Source organism: Pinus tabuliformis, chromosome 3_1, assembly GCF_031772625.1.
Source record: "Pinus tabuliformis cultivar Carrire ecotype Pingquan chromosome 3_1, CPIR1, whole genome shotgun sequence".
Taxonomy (NCBI): domain Eukaryota; kingdom Viridiplantae; phylum Streptophyta; class Pinopsida; order Pinales; family Pinaceae; genus Pinus; species Pinus tabuliformis.
In genome coordinates this window covers 470,752,123-470,779,519 of record NC_142301.1, presented here as the reverse complement: position 1 = coordinate 470,779,519, position 27,397 = coordinate 470,752,123, and positions in this window count along the sequence as shown.

Sequence of the window (27,397 nt, the reverse complement as noted above, 5' to 3'; positions counted from 1 at the left end):
GCCTGAGAATCCATCTAGTAATGAAATCCTTGATGCTCCTACCACTCTTTGGAGAATGTGATCCATCTTAGGTAAGGGATAGTTGTCTTTGAGGGACACTTGGTTTAGATTTCTAAGATCAACGCAAAGTCTTATTTCACCAGTTTTCTTTCTTGTGGGCACCAAATTTGAGATCCAATCAGAGAACCTGATTGGTGCTATGATACCAGCTTTAAACATTTTTTGTACCTCTTTCTCAATTGTAGGGAGAAGCATAGGGTTTATTCTTCTCAATTTTTGCTTAAATGGCTTTCGATTTGGCTTGAGAGGGATGGTGTGTTGGATAACAGAGGTGTCATAGGATTTTAAGTCCTCATAACTCCATGCAAAGACATCTTGAAACTCTTTGAAAAGGTCAATGTATTTAGGCTTTTGATCAGGGGGTAGGGATGCAGATAATTTTATTATCTTGGGCTTCTCAATGGTTCCAATGTTGCATTCTTCAATGGCAGAGTTAAGGGGCTGCATTTTTGGTTTTTTCTTCAGCCTCAGCATCAGCCACTTCTTCACAACTGATTTGTTGAATTTCTTGTATGTTGTCTTTGTTGAAAATTGTTGGATGTAGGATTTGGTTAGATGCTTTAGGTGATATTGGCTTGTGGTTCTGTTGATCAGGTATTTGTGATTGACTTGCTCTTTCAAGTATTTGTGATTGACTTGCTCTTTCAAGTATTTGTGATTGACTTGCTCCCTCAGTGTCAATATTTAGTCCTGCAAATTCTTGCTGCAAGGTCAAGAAATTATTTATTTGTGCATCATCTTCAAATACTTGCCAGTCCTTGAGATTGTTTGGGACAGAAGGTCTGTGTTTTACCTCAGCTGTAAAGCAATGGTGGGGTTCAAAAGGTAGCTTGCAGGTACTTGCAAATGTGGCCAAACTGTGAGTATGAAGATTATGGTCTCTAGAGATTTTGGTGATTTGGAATTTAGTGAAAGAGTTTAGTATTTCAGAAGTAGCAGACCTATAAGATCTTAACCTTTTGTCATTAGTGACAAAATTTCCCTTTACTAGTTGGATAATCAAGTCTGAATCTCCCATAATTGAAACCTTTGTGGCTTGTAAGGATTTTACTAGTTTGAGGCCTAGTAAAAGAGCTTCATATTCTGCCATGTTATTAGTTTATCTGAAATTTAGTCTATAGGCTCGACCTTGTGCATGACTATTTAGTTTATTATGTATCCAAACTCCAACTCCTGCCCCTAATTTGTTGACTGACCCATCAAATTCAATGAACCATAAGATCTCTTGTTCTAGGGGAGACCCAATAACTTCTCTGTGATCTGGGATTGTGAGTTGAAGTTCTGGTTTTTCATTTAGTTTTTCTTTTAGGACATTCTCATCACTTGATTGGATCAATTTTATTCCTGGGGCAGAAGCTTGTTCATTAATGTCCTGATCTTGTTTTAGGGACTGGGTTTCATCATTATTTATAAGGCCTGGACTATCATTGAAGAGACTATATGAATCTATATCAGAATGGACAACATATATGGGAAAGTTTTGAGGTTTTTCCTCACTGCTGACCATGTATTTCATAAGTGACTCTCTATATAACCTCTTGGGTTGACCAAAGACTAAGATGGTTGCATACGACATGTCTAGTTGCAGGGAACCTTGGAGTTTAGCCCCCCGTGATCTTGATAACATCATCCCATATTTGGGTGGGATATCAGCAACTACAACATCCATCAGGATTGTCTTATTGGGATATTGGACGAGTGAGACACAGAGATATTTTATGAGACCTAAACACTTAACTTGGCTGGAGTCAAATGATAATAGGTCCTTATATGGTCTAGTAATATCTAGATTCAATCTTTCCATGACTGATTTAGGCATCAAGTTGTGAGAGGCACCTGAGTCAAACATTGCATTGTGTAGTATCTTGTCATGAACATGCAGGCTGACGTAGAAAGGTAAGACCCCTGTAACTGCTGTCTTTCCATCAACCTCTGGACCGAAAAGCAATTCTGGGGTGTCATCCAACACATTGACATTGTCTTTATTACGAGTAAGTTGAAGGGACTTCTTGATTTGTTGTCTATAAATGTCATGCTTGGATAGTTCTGTAAGGGGAATAGCTATTTTCAATTTGCCAATTTCAGCTTCTAAGTCAAAGGGTCTTTCAGATGGGATCTTGGTGTTGTGGGTGATAGTCTTTTCCTTGTTCACTAGGTTTTCTTCTTGATTCTTATCTTGATCTTGAGGCTTGTCCTTCTTACTCATCTGTTGAAGAGTATCACTTGGATTGTGTTGGAAGGGTGTTGTACCTACTGGTTGATGTTTTGAGGGGGATGTTTCAGTTATTTCCTCTACTATTAGCTCATCCGCAATTTGACCAGTTTTGTCACTTGGTTCTGTGACAAAAACTTTCTTAGGCTGTGGAGTGTCCTTTGTCTTGTCAGGCTGTGTCACATTGATAGTTCTGCTTCTTAGCTTGTATTGCTTATGAACTTCATAAACAGATGTGTCATATCTTTGTTTAAAGTCAAATGACTCACCTGACTTGGTTTGGAATTGCTGAATGTCATCATCCTTATGGTCTTCTTGACTCAGAAAAACTTGGTGCTGATCATTTAGGCCCATCAGGTTAATATGGGTGTCATCTGTTTGCTCATCCGAAGTGGATGCCTCAGCATAGTTTTCCTGGAAAGGAGGTCTTATGTCTCGATCAGAACCGGCCTTGCCAACGTTTGGGTTTTGATTTCTCCTGAAATTGGGATTCCTGATAGGGCTATTTTGTGGTGCTTCCCATGATGACTTTCTCTCAACTGATTCTACTCTGTCCCCCAATCTCTTCATACCAATGAGTATTGCATCCAATTTTTTATCAAAGGCTGAGGGTTCTTCTTTGAAGGTGGTTCTCTTTTCCAATCTTGCCCTGTTTCTTTTGGCAATTAGGTTAGCCTCTACTGTGACAGCAACCTTCTGGGCATCTTCAAGGGTTTCAGGGGCTCTTTCCTTCAATTGATAGGCCATATCAGGGTCAAAACCATCAGGAAATTTGTACAAGGCTAAATCAGGAGGAGGTCTTAAATTCTGTGGTATTGCATTATATACGTTGTTGAATCTTGCACAATACTCCAAAACGGTCTCTTGAGGACCTCGTTTGATGGTATCATATTCACCAAGTATGTGCAGGGGATCTTTCTTTTTCTCCCATCTGTTAGTAAAGGCTTGATAAAGCTCATCAGGAGTTGTGATGGTATTTGCAGCCAGTGATCTAAACCAAGTCCTTACATCCCCTGTCAAGCTCTGAACAAAGATTCTCATTCTCACACTATCATCATCTATTTCATAGTTCTCAAAATGGTCTTGCATCCTCTTGGCATGCTGAATTGCTGTGAAAGGGCCAGTGGAGTCAAAATATGAGATCTTGGATTGGTAGTCATGAGGTAGAGCTGCAGCATTGGCAGGCAACTGCAGGGGTGCATATCTATTAGCCATATTAGCAGGGTTTATAGGGTTGACAGGGATAACTGGGATGACATGAATGACTGGTACAACAGGGGTAGTGGGAACGGTAGAAACTAGAGTGTTGGTCAAGGGACTATGTGCAGTGGATGGAGGTGTGAAAGGAGGGCTTTTAGATGTGGAAGGTGAACTGGGGGAATCAAGGGTAGATCGAAATAGCACCTTGATTGGAGTGGGAACAGGATTTGGATAAGCTGTCTCAGGACTTGAATCAGCAAGAGTTTCCTGTCCTTGCTGCTTCCTAATGATCTTAGGGATTGTGTTAGGATTTTCAAAAGCAGTTGGTGGGTTGGGGTCAGGATTTGACCTTGTATATCGCGGATTCTTCTTGGGAGCCAGCTTCTGAACTTATTTTTGAGTATGTTTTTTGGAATATTTATGTGTCTACAAGGGCCAGACAAGATTTTGGAGTTACTGTGTATATCTTAAGAAATATACAGAAATTAGAAAATCCTGAGGAAGGTCCCCAGTGGAGTCGCCAATTATGTTAACACCCAGGTTGTTCCCTTTGACTCCCAAGGGAATACGGCTGGGGTAACCACTAACCAATCTTTGGATTACAGCTTCTAGCCAAACTGTAATCAGAGAGGGCTCTCTCTTTAAGGTTTGTCTATGTCTTTGTGAAGATTTTAGGCTAGTTATGAGTTCAGGGTTTGGTTTTATGTTTTGGTTGAGGGATATCTTTCTGTACCTAATGTGGAAACCTTCAGATAGTTCTAATCCATTGGGCTATGGAGTCTGTGGCTACAGGTTGTTTGAAATATTGAGTTGAGTTGCTGAAATTACAGGGCCATTTAGATACTTCATGAAACAAACTTGAGATTGTGATGGTGAAGTGTGTTTAACCAGTGGAAAGCAATTAAGAATTTTCCACTAAGCTGGGAGTGTGAGAAAGAGATATACTGCACAGGAAGCAAACTTGAATTTCCTGAAACAATAATCACTGTGAAAGATATAGTGTAGAGGTGCAGCAATTAAGAATTACACCTTTATTACTGTAACTGAAGAAAACATTTATAATAGCATAGATTGAGTTCAGGGTAATCTGTGATTAAATCCTAGAACTATTCTTTTTCCTTGCCATTAACTGTGAAACACAGAGCATGAATGAGCTATGAGATGATGACAAAACACATAACGAAGAGTTTAAAGAAAAACTTATTGAGCCATGAGATACGCAGGAATCCTGTAACATTCAGCTAAACAGCACAATGCATCAAATAATGCAGAGCTTTAGAAATCCCATCAGCTTTGTATTAATTCTCTGAAAGTTTACAGCATAAGAAATCTGGAAGAGAAATCAACAACAACCCCTGCAAACTTATGCAAGGGGGGAATATATACAAACGGTGATACAAAAATATCTGAAGCGTTGAGTCATCTGAGAAATAAATATCTTCACCAACTTGTACAGAACAACAGATAAGAAGTTATTTCAGCTTTGAATACAATATAAATGCTCTTCAATTCTGTCAGAAGACTTTTTGGCCTTTGGAGGCCACTGAGTCGGTTGAACGTTATGTTATAAATGATGAATGACGTGTCTTTGTAGCTCTGTTTTCCTGTAGCTTTTCGGCCCTGTCACCTGTGACTGTCAGTGCTGCCTTGGTGGCCGAATAGTTTTGTTGAGTTGGCTCAGCGCGTTCCTCTTCCTACATGCTGATTTTATCAAAATTTTCCTGTGCATGATAACTTATATTTTTTGATGAAAAACTTAGTGAATGGCTTCTTGTCTATAATATGATCTGTATGGTCTTAGTCCACCATTCCTGTGTGGGCAATTGATGTCTCAGAATTGCCTCTAAAGTCTCATCTGCCTCTGTGTATTTATAGAAATTTGGAGGCACATCAAACAAATGTTTGATCTCATTCATGATGAAAAATAAGTTCTCTACCCTGTTGTAGAGACTTTGCCCTGTTGCTGGTCCTGTTTCTTCAGAGGTACTGGGCCTTTCAGTGATCTGATTAGTGGCGAATGTGTTGACCCTCTTGGCATACTGCTCATGTGAAAGTAGCCTTCCTGCACTGTTCAGTAAGCCAGGAAGACCTCTGCTTTGTAATGCTGCAAATCTGTCCATAAATTTATTAACCTCTGTCTGCATGTCCTGGCTTCTTCTTTCCAATTTCTGTACCAGGCTTTTTAATGTCAGGACCCTCTTTATCAGCTGAATGGTCTCGGTCCTGCTTGTAATTCCCATTGTCGCCAACTGAGCACTTGTTATGTTATTAAGCACATTGATCATTCTGTTGGCAACTTCAGGCATATTGCCTAGAGATGCCTTTTCTCTCTGGATTTCTCTATGTGCTTTCCCTATGAGCTCTATTTGCTCATGAATTGTCTCAATGTATTTCCATTGATCAGTTATGGATTGGCCAATGTTGGCCCATAGGACTATCTTGAGCTCAGCTGTCACTTTATCAAGTGTGAGCTCCTTCTCCAGCTCCTTTATCCTCTCTTTGAGATCCTTTATCTCTCTTCCTTTCTCAGCCACATTTTGTTTTGATTTATCATATTTTTCATTTACCTTGGCTAAATTCTCCCTGGCCTCATTTAGTTCTGTCATTTGGGCTTCCAGGGCTTGGATTTCATTCCTTAGTTTCTGCATATCCAGGCTTGGAGCCTGCTCTGTTGTTGGTGCTGGCGTTGATGTAGATGGTGCAGTAGTCTTAGGAGGTTCCTCCAGGTTGATTATCTCTGGAGGAGGCTGAGATGTTTGTCCTCCTTCTTTTTGTTGTAATGTTGCCTGTAGTGCAGCCTGTGCAGCCTCTGATTCTCCTAATTTCTCCTGTGTTAGGATCAGTTGTTTGTATAATGAGACCAGCAAAGCTGATGCATCTTGGTCATGTCTCAGCTGGGCAACTTCTTCAGTTTGAGGGTGAATAGTTGCTGGGACTTTGATCATTTTCCTCAATGCTGCCATGTCTGCATCCCTCAATTTCAATAATGCTTGTATGCCCTTGATGTCCTTGGGATCATGCCCAATCTCTATGATTATATCTTCTAAGGCTCTGATAATGTTGTCCTTTGCTTGAGAGGATGCCCTCTCCAACTCAAGTTGGGCAGTGGTGTTGTTTAGGCTATTTTCTAGCCTGTAGTTCACCAAAGTCTTGTCTTCCAAGGAGGCATACACCATCTCACCCGTTTGCTTATGTAGTTCAATCTGATCCATCGGGTGGATGTCCTTGGCAAGGACCTCAAGATTGGTCCTCAAGTAGTCTGCAGGGGACTGTGGTTGCAACGTAGTTGGCATGAAGTGACTCATGATCATTTTGCCTTCATTGAAATCATATGCAGACATTAGCCTTTGCTGGTTAGTCGGAGCCATTTTCTACAAATGATTATATAGCTGTATTTTTATTGGCTCATTCCTCCTCTTTATGTCAATGAACTATTGTTTGATGCCCAGTTCACCTTCTCTCTGCTGGCTTGAGGAGCTGACTTCTCCTCCCACTATCCTCTCTTGTTCCTTCTGGAAGGAACTTGCTGAGGCCTCCATACTTGGTGGGCCCATGCCCAGAGATTGCCCTATAGGCATTTCCTCCTCAGAGAGGGGGTTCATCCTGTGTCTTTTCTCCCCTTGAGCTGTTGATGTTGTGAGGGGAGTCTCTCTGTCCCTCTTTCTACTTATGTCTTCTTTCTGTGGGGTTTGAAGGACTGAGGCCTCCACTGTTGTCTCTTGCCTAGGAGGCACAATTTGTTGTGGCTGCTGCTCAGTGGAAATTGGGGCCTGTGATGTATTTTCTTGCTGCCCTGATTTCTCCCTTTCTTGCTGCCCTTCCTGTTGCTGTTGTAACTGTTGTTGTTGCTGCCCCTCCTGCTGCTGCATTTCCTGCTCATGCTGCACTTCTTCATTAGGTGGCTGCTCTGGCTCCATCTCTTTCTCTTTGCCTTTGCTAGAGATTTGATCTGTAGCTTTGGCTGCTTGTTGATGTGCTGTGGAGGATGAGGCAGCTGCTCCCACTAGAGTTCTTGGAAGAGCAAATACCTGTGAACAAAGCTCCAAGTCAGCCATCTTTTGGAGATTTTTAACTGCTCTTTGATTTAATTCTTCTTGTGTGGCATCCTCCTCTAAGGTTCCTCTCCTCCACTTAATTTGATTTGCATACTTTTCTATGTGAGGCAACCTTACATGGTCATAACCAGATAGCCTATATTTGACCCTTCTTAAAGTTATGAAGTGATTGGGGTCATAAGGTTTCCAAAGGAAACTGGTCTGTAGGCCAAGGGATTCTAGCATTCTGTCTGCTTCTTGCCAACCTTCCTCCCTTTTGTTGTAAATGAAGTGGCCTAATTGGTTTCTTACCTTGAGCTGTGCTTTCTTGCCCTTGCCTGAAAAGTGTAGCACATCAACATTCCCAAACTGCCTGAAGTATTCAAGGGCAAACAATCTCATGGGCACATATTTGGGCAATCTGTATGGGGGCAACTCACACCCATATATCCTGATGACTGTGTGGTTTTGGTAATAATACCAATCCCCAATGCTGTATACCTTAGATAACTGAAGGATTCTCTGCATCTCATCAGTTAGTCTTGGAGGAGGTGAGCTCATAAGCAAAGACATTGCTGGGTGGATGAAGAGGTCTATAAACTCACAGTAAGTATATGGAGAACAAGATCTGTGGTGGAAGACAGAGGACCAATAAACCACTGACCTTGGATTTCCTTGTGCATCCACTCTCTTCATAGCAAAGTGAAATTTCTCATGTTGATAATACAAAATTAGGTGGTAGATGTAGGAGGTGTATCTGAACACCCTTTCTCTTGACAAGTTCATTAGTTGCTCATGTATTTTGTCAGATATGTAGGTGGCATAGTCATAGCAGATTGGAGACTTGCCAGGGGCAAACATGAGCATCATCACCAGCACAGTTTCATCAACAAACTCAACACAATTATAGCCCAGAATGGGACTGATCATGTCTACAAGATCTCTGCCCAATTGGTTGAGGTAAACATGAGAAATAGGAGGGTACTTCACGGTGTCAGACCCAATGTACAACTGATTTAGTTTGGTGATTTGAGCCTCTGTCAATTTAGCTCCTTGCTTAATCAGATCCATCAGTGATAGAGGAACTAATTTCTTCTCAGTTTTGAAGTGTAGCATCTCTCTGATGGCTTCAGGGGTGACATAGAAAACAACTGAACCTGAAGGGTCAATCACAGCCCTCTGAGTTGCATCATAGCAGTCAGCACACAGGTGGATTAGGTCAGGGAACTGTTTGACCTGAGGGAGCTTGAAGATAGGGAGGAAAGAATCCCAAATGCCCAATACATCTGTTCCACACTCATGTTTAATCTTTAACTAATTCAGCAAGTGAATATGGTACTTCTTGTGCATTAGCATTTCTTCTGATATCTGATAATCCAGGTCTGCTAATGGTTGCCATTCCAATTCCCTCTGAGGGGCATTTAATGGGGCAATGTTCACGGCTACAGGAGCTACTGGTCCATCCATGGTTACCTTAGGATTCTGTTGGTATGTGCACTGGTATTAATGAACATAACAATACTAAAAGGGGACTTTTGCAATAGAGAGGTGAATTGCAAGGAACAGAGGGTAAAATGGCAATGGCAGCAATTGAAATACTGCACAAGAACTGATAGGGCTAATGCTTGGCCTTCACAACTCTTTTTCACAGTAAATTAGTGCAGCTCGGGTTCCCCGTTCACGATTGCGCGAACAGAATGCAGATTTTGTGAAAACTCGGGTAAACAAGGCTTAGCAGGTGAATTTCGACCTTACAGTTGCAAATGGAGACTAGGCAGAGAGGATTTGCCGGTAAATTATGTGTTTTTTCAGTGTTTTAAGTTATCCTTGGAGAATTATGGACAAACTTAGGCGCAGGGAGGATAATTCAGATAAATACCTGGTACACTGCGGCAATGGTGACAAATGCAGGTGGGTTTGGCACGCCAAAGGTCTCCAGGTCGAATTCAGCAGGTTGGTGAGAGCTTGGACGTAAAATGCATGCAGAAGAAACAACAGTCGTTTTTGCAAAAAGTGCAAAAAACACAGTTTTTTGGCCAAAATATGGATTTTTGGAACATTGGCGCTTTTTTTTTTGGATGACGTCAGCATAACGTCATCAGGTGGGGTCAAGGTCAGATGACGTCAGCATGACGTCATCAGGTGACGTGGCGGCTTAAGAGTGGTCCACGGGGATGATGAGGTGGCGGACAGGTGGAGCAAATGGCGAACGGGGGCGCTGACGCGGCGATGACGTAGCAGTGACGCTGGCATAGCGGGTTAACGGAAACCGGAAGCGGTAAGCGGTTTGATATCGCACCGCCCTCTATACGGAAGCTGAATTGTCAGAGGGGGCTCTGATACGATGTGGGGGTGATGCGTGGCAGAGGCCTGACGTCACCCTCTGACAAATATCGGAAGCTAACCTGCGGACGTCGGGGCCGCTCCGATATTCATGTGGGTCGTCTGATGAAAAAGGCTAGATCCGACGGTTGACGGATCATTGAGATGCCAGGACAATACGACAGCGGGCGGAGAATATTTTAATATTTTCTTTGGAAGGTGTGCCCGGCGGGGACTTAGGACTTCGGCAAATTCATATGGTTTTCAATGTATTTTCATAAAAATGCGCATAGCGCCCGAACTTTGGGTAAAAATGAAAAAGTGGGTTTATTCATGTAATGTTTGCAAATGAGCGGGTTAGGGGTGGAAATGAGTTTATTTACAAAGTTCTTTTGCAAATGAAGGGTTTAATGGATTAGAGAACTTCTGAAGGGGAAAGAGGGGTAAGGCTTTGGGTTCTTAAACTGACCAAATGTCAATTTAATCCCTGATGGTGAACATATGGCTATAATGCAAAGGGGAAGGGATATTTATAGAATGCTTGGGGTTTATACACCATAGTGTTTATAATAATAGGGAAAGGGTAACATAGGGGATTTAGATAATAAGAAGTTAGGGGTTAATATGGATGGCAAAAGGTGAATGAGGAGTGATATTACTAAGTTTATATGAAGATAACTTAGCTTAGGGAGTAGATCAAAATGAAAAGAATTTTAGACAAGAAATGTGGCTTTTAAAGGAATAAGAACCAACATAAAACCTTGAATTCTTTCATGAATCTCAACTGATGAGGGGATATTAGTAATGAATGTGAAAGGGGAAAATAGGAAGTTAGACATGCTCCTTTGCTCTGCTGCAACATGATGGAGAAGAGGACCTTCTCAATCCACTGATATTCCTTTTTAAACAGGTTATCAAACACTCAATTGAAAGGAATGACATTTCTGCAACCCCATCTGCCTACCCATCTACTTGCCTAGCATTTTTTGTTTCTTCATGGAGGGTGCACTTAGACTTGCAGACCCTTATTTGCCTTTTCTTTTCTCTTGGCTTTTTCTTTTGATTTTCTATCTAGAACTACCCTTATTGCTTCCAAGGTCCCAGATTAAGCAGTTGGGAACCTTACTTCTCTACCTAAGCTACTGGTCTGCCAAGATTAAACAGTTTGGACAGACTTCTTTCTCTATTCTACAACAAAAATTGAAACATGGCATGATCCAGATTAGGTTGTTGGACCACCCATCAAAATTTAATCAACATGAAGCTATATACACACATTGTCTCCTTTTGGAAATATGGGATCTTTGTATCACCAAAGTAGAGCATATTTGGAACTTTCTTTGCCAATCATGAAATATGAAACCTATTGGTATAGGTAGCTAACACCTCATATGGTCTGTCTCTCAGTGAGTTGTATTTCATCTTGTTTATTCATTATGTCTTCTTCATATAAATTAAGTCTTTTGTAGTTATCCGATTTAAAATTTGATTGAATTTCAATTTCATTTTGGATCCTTTGTGAAGTTGTAATTTAAATAAGAGATAAATTTACACAACTATTTTTTATTGTAAATTTCTCTTTGAGTATAAATTGCACTAGATCTCTGTGATAGCCTGATTATATTTTGTTGATTAAAAAAACATTGTTTTCTTAATTCCTAATTATAAATGGTTAAATACCTAGTTAAATAAATGGTCAATTATATCTCTCTATATTCTACTTCTCCATCCTACTAAAATCAAAATAACCATATGCATTTAAAGAACAACATTTTATTTTATTACTTAAATAAAATAAAATGGTTAAATAAATGGTTAAATACTTATAAATAAATAGTCAATTATATCTCTCTATCTCTATCCTACTAAAATCAAAATAACCATATGCATTTAAAGAACAACATTTTATTTTATTAAGAATCTATCTAAGTTTAAAGCACCTATTAATAAACAATTCACTAGTCATCCAATCATTTAAAACAACAAAACATTATAGATGCTTTGGCATAACTAATTAACCTTAGGTTATCTTAAAGGACAACACCAATAAGTCATGTGCACCAATTCCTTAGCCCCTTTTGACAATCATATGGTGTCATGTGGCCAAGGGTGTGGTCTAAGGCCATGCTCATGCTGGCTTTGTGTCCTTGGTCATGTGGAGGGTCATATGGCTGTGGGTTGGGGCCATACATCATCCCTCCTCTGCAACCCCCACCTATGGTCTCATTACATTGAATAATACCTAAGGTCAGAGCTAACTGCCCTTCCCCTCCACTTCTGCCATGGGCACGTCAGATATAATATGACCCAAGGTTGGCACCACGTGCCCTACCCCCTCTGTAAATGTCGAAACCACATTAAAATATATATAATCATTATACCATATATAATAAGGAACATGTGTGCAGTCTATTGGTAAGAGGGTTGGTTATTGTGTCGGAGGTCATGGAGTTGAACCCCATCAAGGTCGGCTAATCCCCAAACAAAATTTTTCATGAAACCTGAGGGCCACGTGGCGCCTCCTCATTGTACGAACAAAAATTCACCAACCAATCACAATATGTCAATTCAAACTGTACGACCTGCCATGTGTCAACATGAAATTGTCTTGTCCAACCACCTTACCTACTCAAAAAACCTACTAACATCAACACCATGTCACTGTATGACATGTCCAGTCAACAACCCAATCAACCTTGCAAGTTGACTTTTTAATTGTTTTCCAAAAACTTTAGAATGCGATAACTTTCACATACAGTGTCATATTGAGATGATTCAAATGTCGTTGGAATCAGAATGATGACGTCTACGATTTGGAATTAGTTTCAAAAGAATTTGAGCAATTTGATTTTTGAGCATATTTTTTATCCCCTAAATCATTCCTCCCCACTAGAAGCTTTTGTATGACCAAAAGTTTGTTTTTTACTCAGCAAGTAAGTGAGGGTACAACTCCCTCCCTTTCCTGGTCTCAATCCACCTTCCTTTACTTGGATTGGTACCTTTGAGCCCCACTCGAAGATACTCCACATTGCCTCTACATGAAGTCCTTATCCTCCTTTCAAGAATTGAGTCTTCCTGCATCTCATCTAAATATTCAGGAGTAAAATATTCAATATATGGAATCTGAATATTCTCTTCATGGTTATCAATGATTGGAGGCTCATACAATCTCAAATTTTCCACATTCATAGCAGAATAAATTTGCATATAAGGTGGCAAATCTATTCGGAAAACATTGTTACCAATCATCTCCAAGATTTTGAAAGGACCATATCTGATTGGCTTGAGATTTTTACTTTCACCTTGAAGTCTTTTCTTACTGATACACCACCAAAATTGATCTCCCACTTGGAAATCATGATCAACTCGACGTTTTCATGCCTTATTTTGTACTTGGATTTACTTTTCTCAAGCTACTCTTGTACTCTTTGATGCACCAGCTAAATTTTCAATGAAATGCTTGTGTCCACATCACTATGTCCATCTATTGCAATGCCTTTACCAAATATGAAATCCAAATGAGACTTTGGAAAATAACCCAAACAAGCTTCAAATGGTGATACTTGCGTAGAAGAATGCTTGACACAATTGTAGGAATACCGGATGTAATGAAAATGCTCTTCCCAAAGTTTAGAATGCTTACCATTATATCCACAAAGAAGATGAAATATTGTTTTGTTTACCACTTCTATCTAGTTGTTGGTTTTTGGATGAAATGATGTGCTCTTCTTCAACTTTGTGTCCATGAGTTCCCAAAAACTTGACCAAAACTTCCTAAGAAATCTAGAATATTGATCAGAAATAATAGAAGTATGTAACCCAAAGTGAACCCATACATTTTGGTAGAGCATATTTGTGGTTTGTTCAGTTGTAACTTATTTCTTACATGGCCTCAACACACACATTTTGTTGAAACGATCCACAACAACATATAAATAATCATGACCTTTCTTATACATTGGTATCCCCCTACAAAATCCATAGAAATATTTTCCCAAGGCTTGCTAGTAGAACAAATGGAACATCCCTTTACATATCTTGAAGCACTTTCATTCATGTGAGGCCAATAAAAATACCTATGAATTTGTGCAACTGTTTTGCCTACAACAAAATGACCAGCAATAAGAGAAGTGTGGGCTTCCCTTATGACATTGACTCTTTCACCCAGTCGAACACCTAAGTTGCCAATATGATACAATAACTCGTTATGAACATGATATTCCAACTCTTCAATGTGATTTCCTTGAATCAAAGCTGCATAAACATCTTTAAAACCACCATCTTGAGCATACTGTTCAATATAACTTTCATGCATGATTGAGTTATGCTTAAGAATGACAGATGCATTAACAATAGCCCTTGATAACATATTAACAACTTTGTTGTATATACCTTTCTTATACCTAATTACCAAATGAATTTTTTGTAGGAATCCCATCCACCTGAAATGTCTAGCTTGTTGTAGCTTGGTTTGTGATTGTAAATATTGTAAAGGTTGATGGTTAGTATGAATAATCATTTCTTTACCCATCAAATATTACTTCCATTTCTTCACGCTTTGTACCAAATCGTACAAATATTTATCATAAGTTGAATAGTTAATTGTTGCATTGGTAAAGATTTCAGAATGATAACAAATAGGCTTACCATGCTACATCAAAACTGCTCCCATGGCATAATCACTTGCATTAATTTGAATCTCAAATGGTTGCTTAAGATATGGAAGTGCTAGAATGGGTGTTGTATTGATTTTCTCTTTCAAGGTGTCGAAGGCTTTATGTTTCTTGTCTCCCCACTAAAAGATGTGTTTCACACTTGCCAAAGCATATAATGGCGCTACAATGAGTGAGAAGTTAGCTATAAATTTTCTCCAATATTGGGTTGCTCCCAAAAATCTCCTAACTTCTGTTACATTGTTGGGTTTATGCCAATTCACAATGACTTCAACTTTTGAAGGATCAATCTTCAATTCACCCCCTACTACAATATGACCCAAATAAACCATATAAGTTTTCCCAAATTCACACGTAGACATATTCAAATACAATTTCTCTTTATTCAAGACATCTAAAACTTGGTTCACATGCTTGACATGCTCCTCATGAGTCTTACTGAAAATCAAAATATCATCTAGGTAGACTAAGAAAAAATCATCAAGGAATGGTCTCAACACATCATTCATAACTCTCATGAATGTTGCGAGTTCATTGCAAAGCCCAAATGACATAACTAACCCTTCAAACAAACCTTGTTTTGTCTTGAAAGCATTTTTCCAAATATCATCTTCAACAATCCTTATCTGATGATAGCTACTTCTAAAATATAACTTAATGAAATAAACATCCTTTAACTGATCTAGAAAATCATCAATGTGAGGAAGAGGATAGTGATTCTTTATGGTGACCTTGTTCAAAGCTCTAAAATCCACACACATGTGCCATGTACCATCTTTCTTTAGAACCAATAAAAGAGGAGATCCATAAGGAGATGTGTTAGGCTTGACGACCCATTTGTCAAGCAGCTCTTGAATTTGCTTCTTAAATTTTTCATTCTACAAAATTGACATTCTATACATGCCAATGTTTGGAAGTGTTGCGTCCTGCTGCAAATGAATCTCATGTTGGATATATCTTTTAGGAGGCAACCCTTCAGGTTCCTGAAACATATTGTCATAAGTGTTAACAACTTCAAACAAATCATGCTTGATTTTTGAATCAAATCCTATGAAAGCTTCAGATTCAACAGTATCTTTAGCTTTAATCATCAACAACACGAAATTCTTACTATCATTTACAAACCTTTTCATCTAACCAACACTAACAAAAGATAAGTTCATATTCTTGTGACATGCTCGAATACTATACTCAACTCCATCTTTAAAAAGATGATATTTGTTCTCATGATGATAGGATATGGCTTTTTGGTCATACAAGTTTGGACTCCCTAAAATAATTCCACATATGTCAAGTGGTACAAAATGAGGCTCCGCCTCATCAATAAAGTTTGCAGTGATGGCGAATTTGAGTTTACATTTTCTTGTTACTTGAAATTTGGAATATTCACATACCCAAACCAAAGGGTAAGGTTTAGCATGAGGTGTAGTTTCTAGATTTAGTTTCTAGACAATTGCTTCAGAAATAAGAATGACTTGGGAACCACTATCAAACAATGTATCAACTTTTGTATGTTTTGTAATGAACCTGGTATGGAAAATCTCACTTATTTCTTTATCATTTTTAGACTCAATAGGCTTACTAGAAGAACTAGTACTTGCATTAGAATCTTTACCTTTTATTCCCATGGTTGTGATTTTGGTTTCATCACCTGAATCAGATCCTAGATCTTATTGAGTTGTAGTAGCAGTCTTTTGTTTCCCTTTGTTATTGAACTTATTTGGTCTCATTTCTGGATGTAGTTTCCAACAATGGTCTTCATCATGGCCTTCTTTTGAACAATGCTTACAGGTAAGTTTCTCTCCCTCTTTCTTGACTGTAGCATTCTTTTTTCTTTTGCCTTTAAACTTCACCTTTACTTTGTCTCCAAATTTGGAAGGTTTCTTGATAGTCTCTTGAGGAACATTCTTTCCTCTTGATTCTAAATGAGTTGCCTGAACACATACTTATGTAGATTGGTGGGATTAAACATAAGTATAGTATGTCTAAAATAACTATGTAATCCACCTATATATTTAATGAGAGTGTTTTGTGAGGACAAATCAACACCCAAGATTAAAGCTCTTCTTCTAAATTCTTGTGTGTAACTTTTAACACTCTGACATTTAGCTTGTCTAAAGATTTTCCAATCCATAATTTTTTTTTCATATAGGTTAATGGATAAAATTTCCTTCTTAATGCAGCTATAAAATAATTCCAAGAAGAGATGATTTTACCGCTTTTCTTCAAATATTCTTGAGTTTTGGCCTCCCATTAGATGAACGTTACACTTTCCAAATGAAGAGAAGCAAGCTAGATCTCTGTAACATCATCCTTAATATTTTGAATCTTGCAATAGACTCCAAATTGATGAACCTAATTATCCAACTTTTCAACATTTAATTCCCCACTATACATAGGAAATTAAAACTTGACATCAAGCTTTAGCAAAGGAGACTTAGCATGTCCTTTTAGAGATCTAGTAGGAGTAAGTATAGGTGTTGAAGTTGGTGAAGGAGGTGAGGATGGAGGTGAAGGAGGAGGTGGAGGTGGAGGCATTCTCCCCTCACCACCATTAAATTTTTCTGATTTGAACTCTCTCCTTGCAATCATGTTTCCACCATCTCAGACATATCATAGAAATCCTTTCTGAAAGCTCTCTCATCCTCATACATCAGCTCTTGTCCTTCTTCATGTGTCATGACTAGTGGAGTTTTTGGAGTTTGTTTCCTCCTTGAACCAATTTGAGGTTTTGGCTCTTCAAGCACTCCTTCCCCCCTTCTCAACTTATACCTTGTAATCATTCAAAAAACTTGAAAATATAGCCAAACCTTCAAAACAACCATGCTCTGATACCAAACTGATCTAAAATTAAAAATTGAAGGTTTCCTGAAAAAGTTTGCAAGCTAGTTTATGTCTTGTGGGCAATGGATTGAAATTGCAAAAGCACATAAAATTAGTAATTTTAGTTAAGTTTTACAAATACAACGAGAGAAAAATAGACAACATGAAACATCACAAAACAACAATTTGATGATGTAGTTCACCCCTCTTGGGCTATGCCTTTGGTTCCAACTTCCAATGTTGGCCCTTTATATTATATGATCAAAATAACTTACATCAACATACAATGCTCAAATCATAAAAAGAATGTTTCCATTGTGTCCATAACACCTAAAAACCCTAGTTTAGGCTCTTCTTGGGATCAAAAAAGATGAAAAATGGCCAAGTTAGGCATCCTTCTCCATTTCTCTATTATTTGTCGTGAAAATTCAAAAAATTGGCAACATTCTCCTCCTTTGGCAAAACCACCAGGCAATAATTTAGCATTGGAGCAGCAAAAATTCTCCCAAAAATGGCGCATTTTTTCGAATTATTAATCGTGACAATAAGGCGTGCATGCCAATTCCTTAGCCCCTTTTGACGATCATATGGTTTCATGTGGCCAAGGGCACGAACCAGAGGCCATGCGCCCATCGACTCCATCCTTGGTCATGTGGAGGACCATATGGTCATGGGCTAGGGCCACATGCCAGCCCTCCTCCGCAGCTCCTTCCTATGGTATCGTTGCATTGAATAGGACCTGGGGTAAGGGCTAACAAACTACCCCCTCTAATTCTGCCATGGGCACATCATATGTAATATGACTCGGGGCTAGGGCCATGTTCCCCGCCCCCTCCGCCAATGTCGAAACCACATTAAACTATATATAACCAATATACCATATATAATAAGAAGCATGTGTGCATTCTATTGGTAAGACAATTGGATGTTGTGTCGGAGGTAACGAGGTTGAACCTCATCGGGGTCAGTCGGTCCCCAAATAAAAATTTTCACAAATCCCGAGGGTCATGTGACACCCTCCCATTGGGCCACGTGACGCCTCCTGATTGGATGAACCAAAATTCACCAACCAAATACAATCTTCCAATTCAAATTGTACGACCTGCCACGTGTCAGCAAAGGATTGGCTCGTCTGACCACTGTACCTTCCTAGTCAATATGTTGATGTCAATGCCACATCACTGTACATCATATCCAGTCAGCAGCCCAGTTAGCCCTAAAAGTTGACTTTGTAATTGTTTGCCAAAAATTTCAGAACACAATAAATTTCACATAAGGTGTCAGATTGAGGCGATTCAAGCTTTGTTGGAATCATAACAACAAGATCTACAATTTGGCACCGGTTTTGGAAGAATTTGAGAAATTTTTTTTTGATCATATTTTTGATCCCCTAGATCAAAGAATTTCATTCATAGCTTTTGCATTGGTTGTAAATTCCAATTTTTCATCTTTGTCACTATTCGTTTTCTTTGGTTCTTCGTACCCCGTCAACATAGCAACCCAAACTTCTACTCTAAGAAACATTACATATGTCTTCACTCTCACTTTCCAAAAGGCATAATTTGTGTCAGTAAGCAAAGGGGCTTTATTTGTTGAACATCCTTCTTGAATCATCATTCTAATGATTTAGGACATCCTTCCAATTGTTAAACTGATGCTAAACCTGCTATGATATCAATTGATAAATGTTTGGCAATCACTAAGAGGGGGGTGAATCAATAATTTTATCTTTTCAATTATTTAGCTCAACTTGATTTCCTTTCCAAATATCTTCTTATGCAGCTAATGACTTATGTAAATATTCATTTATTAATGTTTCTTTTTCAGTTACTAGAGACATATATATTTTCATATGTACATATTTAGAATTCAAAATCATTCACACAAGTGAGACACTCAACAAGTAACACATGAAGACACCAGATATTCGTGAAACCCATCAAGGGAGAAAACCACAAATTTTTGGCTAAAAGTGATGTGTAGGCAAGCTCCTACTCCCCTATTACATCAAATTTTACGTAGGCTCCAACCTACAGGAGGTTGTTACCTCAAGGAAGCTCCAACTCCCACAAATTTTTTGTATGCCACAACCCACAGTTGGCTCCTACCTCAACATGTTACAACTTGTTCTTTATCAAGCTACAACTTCAAAGGAGACTACAATCCCCTAATCAGATTGCAAATCAGAATTGTTGGTTATCTGGTTTTTGTCTCTATTCTAAAATAAGTTTATGTGCTCTTTTCTTATGCTTCTCTTCTTCAAATATACTTACTTTCTTCTATGCTTTTCCCTTCTCCCTTTGTTAGGTTGTTCACAAACACTCTCATACAAAATGCTCAAGTCACAAAAAATCGTTTTTTGATTCAAAATGACATTTTTTATATACAAAGAGTTGTTGACTGTTTGTATTCCATGCAAGAATTTGAATTGGAGAGATATCACTTAGTATTCTAGAGTTGTTCACAATCTGTCTCTTCATTTCCAAAGTTGAAATCCAGTTCAAGAGTTTTGTAATATTAAGAAAATTTAAAATAATATAAGCTAGCGATAATGATTGCTCTATATGGATTTGAAATGTAAATTCATCATATAATATTTAATGGAAATATCAAGCTTTCCAAACATTTTTCTTTAGATCTCATGTGCCATTATGACTTCATTTTGTTTTAAGGATAAACAACAAATCAACCATCAAGGTAACCATCAATAATTAATCATCAAAGTCTTTGCACATAACATCACTTAATCATTCTTTTCTTGCACATTACCTCGATCAGCCTTTTCACATCAAGCAATCAACGCAGTCACCCTTAACATAAAGTAAACTCATCAGCATACATTCTTATCATTAATTACTGACCATAACCATTTAACATCAATGGCAACATTACTAACATATTGTTCCTACTTTGTATAGACATCATTATACTTAATAGTCCCATATAATTTATTTTTGTGATCATCTATTAGACATTAATAAATTAAAATATTTTATCTTATATAATGCACTTTTAATTCAACTAATGCTCTTCTTTTATAAAAAAAAACACTTTCTACTACAAACTCGAAATTTACTTGTAATCGTAACCATCGAACTAATTGGTAATTTACTTGTTATCGTAATCGTAGGCATCGTTACAAATTGGTAATTGTAACCACAAATATACCTTTGGAAAGGAAAATCAACTTTAAATAGGAAAAAAAAATCACATATAACCACAAATATACCTTTTGAAACGAAAAATAACTTTAAATAGGAAAAAAGGAACACATATCCTAGAGTATTATATTGCATAAAAACGTATTATTGTTACATGGAAAAGTGAATACTTATTGAAGTTAAATTACAATTGATATAAACTATTGTGCAAAGACAAATCAAATTAAATCCAGAAGAAATACGGTGATTAGATGAAAGATGAATGACCTAAGGAAAACCCTCAAGAAGAGAAATGGGAAGAAAAACAACAGATAAAAGCAGAGATATAAACAATAAGAAAGAAGACGAAGAGGGGAAAGGGAAGAAAAACAACATATAAAGGAAGAGATATGAATATATATGAACAATAAGAAAGAAGAGCAAGAGAACTGGAGGAGAAATGCAAAGGACTGGAGAGGAGATTGCAGAGAATTTCTCTATTGAAAAAGAATACGAATGAATATTAGTGGTTAACCATTATGCAAAAGAGGTTGATGCTTTTGAGGAAAAGTTTGGGAGGTTGGTAAAGTAATAGTTTAATGAGTCAATGGTTCTTAGCTTTAGTGGTTGATATGGTGGTTTGTCATCCCATCCACTTGGGTTCAAGTCTCCAGTGACATGGCCTATCATAGTAAGGCTGAAAGGATAGACGTCCTGTTGGAGTCTGGGATTCTAACTTTAGTTTCTAGTGGTCTTCGGACATCTCGGTCCTACACTAAACCATGAATTTATGATATATGTAGCTTGCGAATATTTACATATATCTGGGGAGGTTGCTAGTTGGCCATCTTAAAAAAAAAAAAAAAAAAAAAAAAAAAAAAAAAAATTCTAAAGAACTCACTAATGAGCCCCTTTTAGTGAGGTTTTTTGGTCCATTTTGTCAAATGTGGTGGGACAATGGAAATATAGTTGTTTTGTTTCAATTTGTGTAATTCAAATAATGTGAATGTTTTATGGTTTTTTTACCATGCTTCATTTATTTCTAAATTTATAATATTATTTAAATCATGAAAAATTGTCATTTTATTAACAATTATGGTGTTAGATTTTAATGAAAAAAAATAAAAAATTGTCTCGTCAAAATATAACATTGGTAAATAAGAATACAACCGTATACATGGAGAATTTGTGAAATATGTTGGAGTAACTCCTACTTGTGATGCAAGAAATGAAGTTAGTTAGGGATGAACCATGAGGATGAATCATTATATGAATGGTTAAAATGGAATAATATAGTTTGACATAATTGTTACGATCACCTATAGTTATAAAAGAGGCAAGTTGTAAACTACATGTAACATAGGGATGGTATAATCTAACAAATTTCCCCTTTGGAGGTTTATTGCTCCATGTGTCCTTGCTTCTTATCTTTGTGTCTATTTGTATGTGTGTTTGTTTCAGCCTATTAAAGTCAATGATTGGTATCAGAGCTAGACAAGGTGTGATGTCTTTAACAATACAACATAGGAGTGATATGCATGTGAGAAAAGGATGTTGTGATATGAAAAGTCACTAAGGTAATGCAATGATTCTCAATGGGAAATAAGAGAAAGAAACATTGTCAACATGCATTTTGACAACCACAATTTGCTTATATTAGAACTAAGGGATATTATCTAATAGCTAGCTGGAATTTGGCTTGATATGTAAAATAAGTTCTCATCCTTGATTAACATTATTGCAACAATAGGAGGCGGAGAACAAAAAAGCCAACAATTGGTATCAAATCAATTGTTTTTCACAATTTAAAAAATATCAAAATAAAAATTTATATTAAAGTTTGATATGGAAAGTAAGGTTCAAAGTTGAGATAATTTTTTAATGGTGATGTTTTTTAGAAAATGGTATTAGGTGAGTGGTCATTATTTTTTTCATCTTCACATAGAGTAAATGGTTACTTTGAAAGTTGTAAAATTCCAAGTCAAGTGGATGTGCATCAATTATTTTCAAATTTTGCATATTTAATGTGCATGAATTAAATATTTATGAAAGTTCATATTATTCACTTCAAATGTTAGAAGCAAGACTTCATTTGAATAGTTAAAGAAAAAATATATATATGTGGTCATGAGATGTAAATGAACATATGTAATGGGTTTGTAATGTTTTGAGTAGTCATCATGGAGTAATGCTCACATTGTGAGTTTGAGAAGTGTTTTACATGCTTGTTGTATGCCATTTGAAATGATGTAATGAGGTTCTTTGTAAAGGGTTGCATGTTTGGTTGTACCTGACACCCCAAAAAATTGTGTTCCTATAAAAATCTAAGCATAAACAAGTTGCTTTTCCCTTGGTGTTTTGTAAGACATGTCAAGTCGATTCGCACATGTAGTAATTGTGTAGTTTGAATCCTCTTGTGTAGAGAGAGGATGTGACATCAAGTTGTGGAATGAACCAATAGAGTAGGTGTGAGGGTTTCGCGTGCACTCGTATGCTAGCTTGATGTGAAATCGGAGAAATTGAGTCTTTGATTAAGGGGTGGCAGGGTGGGGGCGGGTGTCTAGTCAATTTAACGTCTTAAATTGCTCTACATAAATTATCAATCCGGGTATCGTAAACTGATGAAGTGTGGTGCACCATATGTGCTTAGTTAACCTTTCTCTTACTTCGTTGTTTTATAGTTTATGTTGTTTTTTGGGGGTTTTGTTCTTGTTGGTTTTCTAAAGTGTTTAATGCAAATGGAAATCCTATTCTAAGGTATTAAGAATACTTTTAAAGGACAAGTATGGATAAAGATTTCAAGACAAGGCCTATGTCCCTAATGGTAACTTCCAAAACTTAGCACTTCAAAAGAACTTAAAACATGTTATTGATGGAATTAGTACTTTAAACAAAAGTGTAAATATGCAGCTACTTCAATCAAAATAAAATGCAATAACCAATCAATGAGCTAGTGACTATGAGACCCAGTATCCTTGTTGTTGTATAAAAAGAAAACTGAAAAAAAAAAGAGTAAAAATTGAACTTAAAGCAACTCAAAGACTGAAAGCAAAGCAACTAATTCACACTACTTCAACTCTTCTGATCCTTTACCCTTCAGCTCAATCTACCTTATGGGAAGCAATCATGAACAAGTTTAGCAATATGATATCTAAATTGTATAAAGGAAACTAATCACACTACTTCAACTCTTCTGATCCTTTACCCTTCAGCTCAATCTACCTTATGGGAAGCAATCATGAACAAGTTAAGCAATATGATATCTAAATTGCATAAAGGAAACTAATCACACTACTTCAACTCTTCTAATCCTTTACCCTTCAGCTCAATCTACCTTATGGGAAGCAATCATGAACAAGTTAAGCAATATGATATCTAAATTGCATAAAGGAAACTAATCACACTACTTCAACTCTTCTGATCCTTTACCCTTCAGCTCAATCTACCTTATGGGAAGCAATCATGAACAAGTTAAGCAATATGATATCTAAATTGCATAAAGGAAACTAATCACACTACTTCAACTCTTCCGATCATTTACCCTTCAGCTCAATCTACCTTATGGGAAGCAATCATGAACAAGTTGAGTAATATGATATCTAAATTGCATGAAAGTAAATGAGCAAAACAAAACTGAAAGAAATAACAATGCCGGAATTAGAACTCAGAAAATAAATCAGCAGGAGGACAAGATGATTCTATCATGTCATTAGTCATTAAAAGGCTATGTACATCACTAATCTACAATCAAAATAGAATGCAACAACCAAACAATGAGCTAGTGACTATGAGACCCAGTATCCTTGCTGCTTCAACAAAAGGACAAGATGATTCTATCATGTCATTAGTCATTAAAAGGCTATGTGCATCACTAATCTACAATCAAAATAGAATGCAACAGCCAAACAATGAGCTAGTGACTATGAGACCCAGTATCCTTGCTGCTTCAACAGAAGGACAAGATGATTCTATCATGTCATTAGTCATTAAAAGGCTATGTGCATCACTAATCTACAATCAACTGGTTGAACACACTTGCATGAATTAAAATTTCATGAATAAAAAATCTAATCTATCAAACTTGAAAGAAATCAAATAACATAATGAAATCAAAGCAAAATTACAAAATGAAATCTACTCTACCTTACATTCTAATTTGCTCCATGACATCTACTTCACATCTCCTTCCATGTTGAGAACATCAAAGCTTTATTCAAATTCTTCAAAATTACAAAGTACAACAAAGCTCTCCAAAGCTTTCAAAAGCCATTAAGGAAGAACTACAAACTCACAAGCTAAAAAGACTTAAGAACTCCAAACTCTAAGCTAAAGAGGACTAACTAATGAAGGAGAGAGATCTCCTATTTATACAAAAAGATGAGAGCCATCTCATTAATGAGAATCCATGAATCTCTCCCTCTACCTCTAGATTCCTAATCAAAATAGGAACTGATAAGACACATGTCTTCTTAGAGTTACAATACAATTAGGAGATGTGACACATATCCTCATGATCCCATGATTCTTTCCACTCAAATTAGAATTTGGCCTTGGGGTGCCACATAAGGGTCTTCTAGAAGCCTCCTTTCAACCTACACATGTCAACAATCTCAACCCATTTGTTAGGTATAAGCATATGCACATTATTTTCTAATGTTTAACCACAAATTCACTTAAAAGGCTTAGAAATAATAAAGATTGGAAAAACATAAAGGTGGCCCAATGATAATGAAAGTGGGATGAATGTGGTGACATAGTAGTGAAATGGAGGTGATATAATGGACATAATAGTGAAAGTGTAATGGAAATGAATGACATTTTCAAGACTCAACAGCGGGTGAGGAGGATTAATATTAGAATATGAGGACCAAATTATAATGAAGAAAGTTTAAGATAATGAATCATGTAATCGAAAAGGATTCCTAGAGAACTAGCAAGTATAACGGATAGTACCTATGTATTTCAGCAAATGGATTTCTTTTTATACAAACATTAATAACTAATTGTTTGCATGAAAGAATTTAACTCCATTATAGAAGAAGAATGCAATAGAAAATAATAAAAATATTCAAAAATAACAACAAAATGATGAAAGAATATGATCATAGAGATGTTGAAATGTGTAACTAGGTTCGGTCTTCATAAATATGAATTGTACTCTTGATTCTAGTATATTGTAAAAAGAAAGAAAAAGTATCATGATTGTTTTTGTAGCATGGGTTTCATGCTCAAGGTCATTTATTGATAGGTCAAGAACCCATTGAGTGTTTCTAGGGTTTTGTCATGAAGTCAAGAAGTCAAAAGAGTCATTGTATTGTGTTAAAGATCCTTTTGGGCTTATTGTATCTAGTCAGGAAAATTTATATGAGTCAAAATCAACCTCCAAGACAAGTTGGACTACACAGTAACAAGTCGACCTCATGAAAGGGTTGTTTGACCTTCATAAGGAGCATATATATAGAGAAGCACGCAGCCTCATCTGAGACTAATCCAAGAAGTTCGTATAAGGACAGGAAATGCAATAAATAACTAGCGAAGAGAAGAAGAAACTAAGGAAGAGCGAAGTTTTGGAGGATTGTTTGTAGGGCTAAATCACTTCACACATGCGATTCAGGCATCATTGTGATTGCAACAAGACTGAAACTTCAAAATTGTCAAGAAGCAAAATTTTGGAAGCCAAAGGATCAAGGAAAGGAGCCAAATTTCTAAGGCAGTAGAAGCACCTCCAGTGAAGAAGAAAAAGATTTAAATTCTATCCTAAGACATGCCACATGTCTGAAATTATAGGAGTTACAGGTAGACAAAAAAATACAGTGCCGAAGCAGTGACCGAAATCTGAAGTAAGGGCCGAAAACTGAAGTTGGGAAAAAAGTTTGACTGGCGTTGACTTTGTGAAGAAAAGATCATCAAAAGGAGGGTTGACTTGGTCTTGGAGGGGTCTTGGTTTTGGATCTTAGGTATTGGAATTCGTCATCTGAAAATTCTATAAGAAGAGAAGAATTCTTGTGGGTTTTCATCTCAAGAGGAGAGGTTTTGGCCCTGGCTAGCAACTTAAATTTTGCGTCCTCTTGTCTTTTTGATCTTCATAGTTTTGTAGTTGTTTGATTATAAGAACATAATAATAATCAAGTGAAAGAAGAAGCTAATAACAAGTATACTAAGTTAAGTAAAAGGACATCACAAGTAATTATCAAAGTAAGATAAATCACCTAATTTAGTTGCCCCAGAGTTCTCAACATGGTATCGAAGATAAGGTGACAATAATAAGAAGAAGAGGCAACTTGAAGATCATCTAATTGAAGAAGGATACACAATTTCTGAGCACAAGGATATTATCAAGGAGGACTATCCATCACAAGGGTCATATTATCTACACATCATCTTAAGGAAGCAACTCTTGGAAGAATAAGAAGACCTCAAAGACCCTACCTCCACTCAAAGGACTCTACATTTGAAGTATTCTTAGAATCTTACACAATATATAATCATCAATCAAAGGAATAAAGGAAGGATAACTTCATCATCATCAAATAAATCAAGGTTATCTCCCTCTCATTGAAGGAAGTATCACATCTCTAACATACTTAAAGAAAGAAGGTCATCAAGGAAGCTATCATTATCAAGAAGGCATCAAGTTGAAGAGATCATCTTCAAAGGAACATATTCACTTGACAAGTAAGTATTATATATTTTATGTCTCAATCTACAATGGCTTCTTTCTACAAGGAGAACAAAAAATTGGTTGGGTAATCTAATTACCTTGCATGGAAGAAGAGAATTGATTTGATCCTCGTAGAAAATGAATTTAGTGAATATGTCATGGGATCAATCACCAAACCACCTCAAGGTCAATCTCAAGCTCTATCAAGGTTTCTCTCATCCCTTATGTAGCAAAGTTGAAGACAACGAAAGAGATCTATGAAAAATGGCATA